The sequence below is a fragment of the Anopheles funestus genome (assembly GCF_943734845.2).
Source record: "Anopheles funestus chromosome X unlocalized genomic scaffold, idAnoFuneDA-416_04 X_unloc_17, whole genome shotgun sequence".
NCBI classification, from domain to species: Eukaryota; Metazoa; Arthropoda; class Insecta; order Diptera; family Culicidae; genus Anopheles; species Anopheles funestus.
In genome coordinates, this window is record NW_026045116.1 from 25,238 (window position 1) to 33,648 (window position 8,411).

The window sequence follows — 8,411 nt, forward strand, 5'->3', positions numbered from 1 at the left end:
TGGTGGAAAGTGGAAACTGGAAGTTAGCAACCAAAGATGATGATTTCGGTCAAAGTTGATGGATTTCGGTCAAAGTTGATGTTTTTGGTCAAAGTTGGTGGAAACTGGAAGTTTGCAACCAAAGATGATGATTTCGGTCAAAGTTGATGTTTTTGGTCAAAGTTGGTGGAAACTTGAAGTTTGCGACCAAAGATGATGATTTCGGTCAAAGTAGATATTTTTGATCAAAGTTGGTGGAAACTGGAAGTTTGCAACCAAAGATGATGATTTCGGTCAAAGTAGATGTTTTTGGTCTAAGTTGGTGGAAACTGCAAGTTTGCAACCAAAGATGATGATTCGGTCAAAGTTGATGTTTTTGGTCAAAGTTGGTGGAAACTGGAAGTTTGCAACCAAAGATGATGATTTCGGTCAAAGTAGATGTTTTTGGTCAAAGTTGGTGGAAACTTGAAGTTTGCAACCAAAGATGATGATTTCGGTCAAAGTAGATGTTTTTGGTCAAAGTTGGTGGAAACTGGAAGTTTGCAACCCAAGATGATGATTTCGGTCAAAGTAGATGGTTTTGGTCAAAGATGGTGGAAACTGGAAGTTTGGAACCAAAGTTGATGATTTCGGTCAAAGTAGATGTTTTTGCTCAAAGTTTTTTGGAAACTTGAAGTTTGCGACCAAAGTTGATGATTTCGGTCAAAGTTGATGTTTTTGGTCAAAGTTGTGGAACCTGGAAGTTTGCAACCAAAGATGATGATTTCGGTCAAAGTAGATGTTTTTGGTCAAAGGTTGGTGAAACTAGAAGTTTGCGACCAAAGATGATGTTTTTCGGTCAAAGTAGATGTTTTTGGTCAAAGTCAGTGGAAACTGGAAGTTTGCAAGCAAAGATGATGATTTCGGTCAAAGTTGATGTTTTTTGGTCAAAGTTGGTGGAAACTGGAGGTTTGCGACCAAAGATGATGATTTCGGCCAAAGTTGATGTTTTTGGTCAAAGTTGGTGGAAACTGGAGGTTTGCTACCAAAGATGATGATTTCGGTCAAAGTAGATGTTTTTGGTCAAAGTTGGTGGAAACTGGAAGTTTGCGACCAAAGTTGATGATTTTGGTCAAAGTTGGTGGAAACTGGAAGTTTGCAACCAAAGATGATGATTTCGGTCAAAGTAGATGATTTTATCAAAGTTGGTAGAAACTTGAAGTTTGCGACCAAAGTTGATGTTTTTTTTCAAAGTAGATGTTTTTGGTCAAAGTTGGTGGAAACATGAAGTTTGCAACCAAAGTTGATGATTTCGGTCAAAGTTGATGTTTTTGGTCAAAGTTGGTGGAAACTGGAAGTTTGCAACCAAAGATGATGTTTTCGGTCAAAGTAGATGTTTTTGGTCAAAGTTGGTGGAACCTGGAAGTTTGCAACCAAAGATGATGATTTCGGTCAAAGTAGATGTTTTTGATCAAAGTTGGTGGAAACTGGAAGTTTGCGACCAAAGTGGATGTTTTTGGTCAAAGTTGATGTTTTTGGTCAAAGTTGGTGGAAACTTTAAGTTTGCAACCAAAGATGATGATTTTGGTCAAAGTTGATGTTTTTGGTCAAAGTTGGTGGAAACTGGAAGTTTGCAACCAAAGATGATGTTTTCGGTCAAAGTAGATGTTTTTGGTAAAAGTTGGTGGAAACTGGAAGTTTGCGACCAAAGTTGATGATTTCGGTCAAAGTTGATGTTTTTGGTCAAAGTTGGTGGAAACTTGAAGTTTGCGCCAAAGATGATGATTTCGGTCAAAGCTGATGTTTTTGGTCAAAGTTGGTGGAAACTCGAGGTTTGCGACTAAAGTTGATGTTTTCGGTCAAAGTTGATGTTTTTGGTCAAAGTTGGTGGAAACTGGAAGTTTGCAACCAAAGATGATGATTTCGGTCAAGGTAGATGTTTTTGGTCAAAGTTGGAGGAAACTGGAAGTTTGCAACCAAAGATGATGTTTTTGGTCAAAGTTGATGTTTTTGGTCAAAGTTGGTGGAAACTTTAAGTTTGCAACCAAAGATGATGATTTCGGTCAAAGTTGATGTTTTTGGTCAAAGTTGGTGGAAACTGGAAGTTTGCAACCAAAGATGATGTTTTCGGTCAAAGTAGATGTTTTTGGTCAAAGTTGGTGGAAACTCGAGGTTTGCAACCAAAGATGATGATTTCGGTCAAAGTAGATGTTTTTGGTCTAAGTTGGTGGAAACTGGAAGTTAGCAACCAAAGATGATGATTTCGGTCAAAGTTGATGATTTCGGTCAAAGTTGATGTTTTTGGTCAAAGTTGGTGGAAACTGGAAGTTTGCAACCAAAGATGATGATTTCGGTCAAAGTTGATGTTTTTGGTCAAAGTTGGTGGAAACTTGAAGTTTGCGACCAAAGATGATGATTTCGGTCAAAGTAGATATTTTTGATCAAAGTTGGTGGAAACTGGAAGTTTGCAACCAAAGATGATGATTTCGGTCAAAGTAGATGTTTTTGGTCTAAGTTGGTTGAAACTGCAAGTTTGCAACCAAAGATGATGATTTCGGTCAAAGTTGATGTTTTTGGTCAAAGTTGGTGGAAACTGGAAGTTTGCAACCAAAGATGATGATTTCGGTCAAAGTAGATGTTTTTGGTCAAAGTTGGTGGAAACTTGAAGTTTGCAACCAAAGATGATGATTTCGGTCAAAGTAGATGTTTTTGGTCAAAGTTGGTGGAAACTGGAAGTTTGCAACCAAAGATGATGATTTCGGTCAAAGTAGATGGTTTTGGTCAAAGTTGGTGGAAACTGGAAGTTTGGAACCAAAGTTGATGATTTCGGTCAAAGTAGATGTTTTTGCTCAAAGTTTTTGGAAACTTGAAGTTTGCGACCAAAGTTGATGATTTCGGTCAAAGTTGATGTTTTTGGTCAAAGTTGGTGGAACCTGGAAGTTTGCAACCAAAGATGATGATTTCGGTCAAAGTAGATGTTTTTGGTCAAAGTTGGTGGAAACTAGAAGTTTGCGACCAAAGATGATGTTTTTCGGTCAAAGTAGATGTTTTTGGTCAAAGTCGGTGGAAACTGGAAGTTTGCAAGCAAAGATGATGATTTCGGTCAAAGTTGATGTTTTTGGTCAAAGTTGGTGGAAACTGGAGGTTTGCGACCAAAGATGATGATTTCGGCCAAAGTTGATGTTTTTGGTCAAAGTTGGTGGAAACTGGAGGTTTGCTACCAAAGATGATGATTTCGGTCAAAGTAGATGTTTTTGGTCAAAGTTGGTGGAAACTGGAAGTTTGCAACCAAAGTTGATGATTTTGGTCAAAGTTGGTGGAAACTGGAAGTTTGCAACCAAAGATGATGATTTCGGACAAAGTAGATGATTTTATCAAAGTTGGTAGAAACTTGAAGTTTGCGACCAAAGTTGATGTTTTTTTTCAAAGTAGATGTTTTTGGTCAAAGTTGGTGGAAACTTGAAGTTTGCAACCAAAGTTGATGATTTCGGTCAAAGTTGATGTTTTTGGTCAAAGTTGGTGGAAACTTGAAGTTTGCGACCAAAGTTGATGTGTTTGGTCAAAGTAGATGTTTTTGGTCAAAGTTAGTGGAAACTGGAAGTTTGCAACCAAAGATGATGATTTCGGTCAAAGTTGATGTTTTTGGTCGAAGTTGGTGGAAACTCGAGGTTTGCGACTAAAGTTGATGTTTTCGGTCAAAGTTGATGTTTTTGGTCAAAGTTGGTGGAAACTGGAAGTTTGCAACCAAAGATGATGATTTCGGTCAAAGTAGATGTTTTTGGTCAAAGTTGGTGGAAACTTTAAGTTTGCAACCACAGATGATGATTTCGGTCAAAGTTGATGTTTTTGGTCAAAGTTGGTGGAAACTTGAAGTTTGCAACCAAAGATGATGTTTTCGGTCAAAGTAGATGTTTTTGATCAAAGTTGGTGGAAACTGGAAGTTTGCGACCAAAGTGGATGTTTTTGGTCAAAGTTGATGTTTTTGGTCAAAGTTAGTGGAAACTGGAGGTTTGCAACCAAAGATGATGATTTCGGTCAAAAATGATGTTTTTGGTCAAAGTTGGTGGAAACTCGAGGTTTGCGACCAAAGTTGATGTTTTCGGTCAAAGTTGATGTTTTTGGTCAAAGTTGGTGGAAACTGGAAGTTTGCAACCAAAGATGATGATTTCGGTCAAAGTAGATGTTTTTGGTCAAAGTTGGTGGAAACTTTAAGTTTGCAACCAAAGATGATGATTTCGGTCAAAGTTGATGTTTTTGGTCTAAGTTGGTGGAAACTGGAAGTTTGCAACCAAAGATGATGATTTCGGTCAAAGTAGATGTTTTTTGATCAAAGTTGGTGGAAACTGGAAGTTTGCGACCAAAGTGGATGTTTTTGGTCAAAGTTGATGTTTTTGGTCAAAGTTGGTGGAAACTGGAAGTTTGCAACCAAAGATGATGATTTCGGTCAAAGTTGATGTTTTTGGTCAAAGTTGGTGGAAACTGGAAGTTTGCAACCAAAGATGATGATTTCGGTCAAAGTTGATGTTTTTGGTCAAAGTTGATGGAAACTGGAAGTTTGCAACCAAAGATGATGATTTCGGTCAAAGTAGATGTTTTTATCAAAGTTGGTAGAAACTTGAAGTTTGCGACCAAAGTTGATGTTTTTGGTCAAAGTAGATGTTTTTGGTTAAAGTTGGTGGAAACTGGAAGTTTGCAACCAAAGATGATGATTTCGGTCAAAGTTGATGTTTTTGGTCAAAGTTGGTGGAAACTCGAGGTTTGCGACTAAAGTTTATGTTTTCGGTCAAAGTTATGTTTTTGGTCAAAGTTGGTGGAAACTGGAAGTTTGCAACCAAAGATGATGATTTCGGTCAAAGTAGATGTTTTTGGTCAAAGTTGGTGGAAACTGGAAGTTTGCAACCAAAGATGATGTTTTTGGTCAAAGTTGATGTTTTTGGTCATAGTTGGTGGAAACTGGACGTTTGCAACCAAAGATGATGATTTCGGTCATAGTTGATGTTTTTGGTCAAAGTTGGTGGAAACTGGAGGTTTGCGACCAAAGATGATGATTTCGGTCAAAGTAGATGTTTTTGGTCAAAGTTGGTGGAAACTTTAAGTTTGCAACCAAAGATGATGATTTCGGTCAAAGTTGATGTTTTTGGTCAAAGTTGGTGGAAACTGGAAGTTTGCAACCAAAGATGATGTTTTCGGTCAAAGTAGATGTTTTTGATCAAAGTTGGTGGAAACTGGAAGTTTGCGACCAAAGTGGATGTTTTTGGTCAAAGTTGATGTTTTTGGTCAAAGTTAGTGGAAACTGTAAGTTTGCAACCAAAGATGATGATTTCGGTCAAAGTAGATGTTTTTGGTCAAAGTTGGTGGAAACTCGAGGTTTGCGACTAAAGTTGATGTTTTCGGTCAAAGTTGATGTTTTTGGTCAAAGTTGGTGGAAACTGGAAGTTTGCAACCAAAGATGATGATTTCGGTCAAAGTAGATGTTTTTGGTCAAAGTTGGTAGAAACTTGAAGTTTGCGACCAAGGTTGATGTTTTTGGTCAAAGTAGATGTTTTTGGTCAAAGTTGGTGGAAACTGGAAGTTTGCAACCAAAGATGATGATTTCGGTCAAAGTTGATGTTTTTGGTCAAAGTTGGTGGAAACTCGAGGTTTGCGACTAAAGTTTATGTTTTCGGTCAAAGTTATGTTTTTGGTCAAAGTTGGTGGAAACTGGAAGTTTGCAACCAAAGATGATGATTTCGGTCAAAGTAGATGTTTTTGGTCAAAGTTGGAGGAAACTGGAAGTTTGCAACCAAAGATGATGTTTTTGGTCAAAGTTGATGTTTTTGGTCATAGTTGGTGGAAACTGGAAGTTTGCAACCAAAGATGATGATTTCGGTCAAAGTTTATGTTTTTGGTCAAATTTAATGGAAACTTGAAGTTTGCGACCAAAGATGATGATTTCGGTCAAAGTTGATGTTTTTGGTCAAAGTTGGTGGAAACTGGAAGTTTGCAACCAAAGATGATGTTTTCGGTCAAAGTTGATGTTTTTGGTCAAAGTTGGTGGAAACTGGAAGTTTGCAACCAAAGATGATGTTTTCGGTCAAAGTTGATTTTTTTGGTCAAAGTTGGTGGAAACTGGAAGTTTGCAACCAAAGATGATGTTTTCGGTCAAAGTAGATGTTTTTGGTCAAAGTTGGTGGAAACTCGAGGTTTGCAACCAAAGATGATGATTTCGGTCAAAGTAGATGTTTATGATCAAAGTTGGTGGAAACTGGAAGTTTGCGACCAAAGTGGATGTTTTTGGTCAAAGTTGATGTTTTTGGTCAAAGTTGGTGGAAACTGGAAGTTTGCAACCAAAGATGATGATTTCGGTCAAAGTAGATGTTTTTGGTCAAAGTTGGTGGAAACTGGAAGTTTGCGACCAAAGATGATGTTTTCGGTCAAAGTAGATGTTTTTGGTCAAAGTTGGTGGAAACTCGAGGTTTGCAACCAAAGATGATGATTTCGGTCAAAGTAGATGTTTTTGGTCAATGTTGGTGAAAACTGGAAGTTTGCAACCAAAGATGATGATTTCGGTCAAAGTTGATGATTTCGGTCAAAGTAGATGTTTTTGGTCAAAGTTGGTGGAAACTTGAAGTTTGCGACCAAAGATGATGATTTCGGTCAAAGTTGATGTTTTTGGTCAAAGTTGGTGGAAACTGGAAGTTTGCGACTAAAGTTGATGATTTCGGTCAAAGTTGATGTTTTTGGTCAAAGTTGGTGGAAACTGGAAGTTTGCAACCAAAGATGATGTTTTCGGTCAAAGTTGATGTTTTTGGTCAAAGTTGGTGGAAACTGGAAGTTTGCAACCAAAGATGATGTTTTCGGTCAAAGTAGATGTTTTTGGTCAAAGTTGGTGGAAACTCGAGGTTTTCAACGAAAGATGATGATTTCGGTCAAAGTAGATGTTTTTGGTCAAAGTTGGTGGAAACTTTAAGTTTGCAACCAAAGATGATGATTTCGGTCAAAGTAGATGTTTTTGGTCAAAGTTGGAGGAAACTGGAAGTTTGCAACCAAAGATGATGTTTTTGGTCAAAGTTGATGTTTTTGGTCAAAGTTGGTGGAAACTGGAAGTTTGCAACCAAAGATGATGATTTCGGTCAAAGTTGATGTTTTTGGTCAAAGTTGGTGGAAACTCGAGGTTTGCGACCAAAGTTGATGTTTTCGGTCAAAGTAGATGTTTTTGGTCAAAGTTGGTGGAAACTGGAAGTTTGCAACCAAAGATGATGATTTCGGTCAAAGTTGATGTTTTTGGTCAAAGTTGGTGGAAACTCGAGGTTTGCGACCAAAGATGATATTTTCGGTCAAAGTAGATGTTTTTGGTCAAAGTTGGTGGAAACTGGAAGTTTGCAACCAAAGATGATGATTTCGGTCAAAGTAGATGTTTTTGGTCAAAGTTGGTGGAAACTCGAGTTTTGCGACCAAAGATGATATTTTCGGTCAAAGTAGATGTTTTTGGTCAAAGTTGGTGGAAACTCGAGGTTTGCAACCAAAGATGATGATTTCGGTCAAAGTTTATGTTTTTGGTCAAAGTTGATGGAAACTTGAAGTTTGCGACCAAAGATGATGATTTCGGTCAAAGTTGATGTTTTTGGTCAAAGTTGGTGGAAACTGGAAGTTTGCGACCAAAGATGATGATTTCGGTCAAAGTTGATGATTTCGTTAAAAGTAGATGTTTTTGGTCAAAGTTGGTGGAAACTGGAAGTTTGCAACCAAAGATGATGTTTTCGGTCAAAGTAGATGTTTTTGGTCAAAGTTGGTGGAAACTGGAAGTTTGCAACCAAAGATGATGTTTTCGGTCAAAGTAAATGTTTTTTTTCAAAGTTGGTGGAAACTGGAAGTTTGCAACCAAAGATGATGATTTCGGTCAAAGTAGATGTTTTTGGTCAAAGTTGGTGGAAACTGGAAGTTTGCAACCAAAGATGATGATTTCGGTCAAAGTTGATAATTTCGGTGAAAGTAGATGTTTTTGGTCAAAGTTGGTGGAAACTGGAAATTTGCAACCAAAGATGATGATTACGGTCAAAGTTGATGTTTTTGGTCAAAGTTGATGGAAACTTGAAGTTTGCGACCAAAGATGATGATTTCGGTCAAAGTTGATGTTTTTGGTCAAAGTTGGTGGAAACTGGAAGTTTGCAACCAAAGATGATGTTTTCGGTCAAAGTAGATGTTTTTGGTCAAAGTTGGTGGAAACTGGAAGTTTGCAACCAAAGATGATGATTTCGGTCAAAGTTGATGTTTTTGGTCAAAGTTGGTGGAAACTTGAAGATTGCGACCAAAGTTGATGTTTTCGGTCAAAGTTGATGTTTTTTGTCAAAGTTGGTGGAAACTGGAAGTTTGCAACCAAAGATGATGATTTCGGTCAAAGTAGATGTTTTTGGTCAAAGTTGAAGGAAACTGGAAGTTTGCAACCAAAGATGATGATTTCGGTCAAAGTAAAT

General features: G+C 37.8%; 1 long non-coding RNA gene across 1 annotated transcript in view; it reads left to right on the forward strand.

Annotated features, from left to right (window-relative positions):
• The window catches only part of LOC125773000 (uncharacterized), a 32,656-nt gene extending 25,231 nt beyond the window's left edge, over positions 1-7,425 (forward strand). Inside the window, exons 14-18 of the long non-coding RNA XR_007419816.1 lie at positions 1,791-2,353; positions 3,171-3,238; positions 4,035-4,714; positions 5,326-5,800; positions 6,840-7,425. This is a non-coding gene — a long non-coding RNA (uncharacterized LOC125773000). The remainder of the gene's footprint in view (positions 1-1,790; positions 2,354-3,170; positions 3,239-4,034; positions 4,715-5,325; positions 5,801-6,839) is intronic.
• Positions 7,426-8,411: the final 986 nt, after the last annotated feature.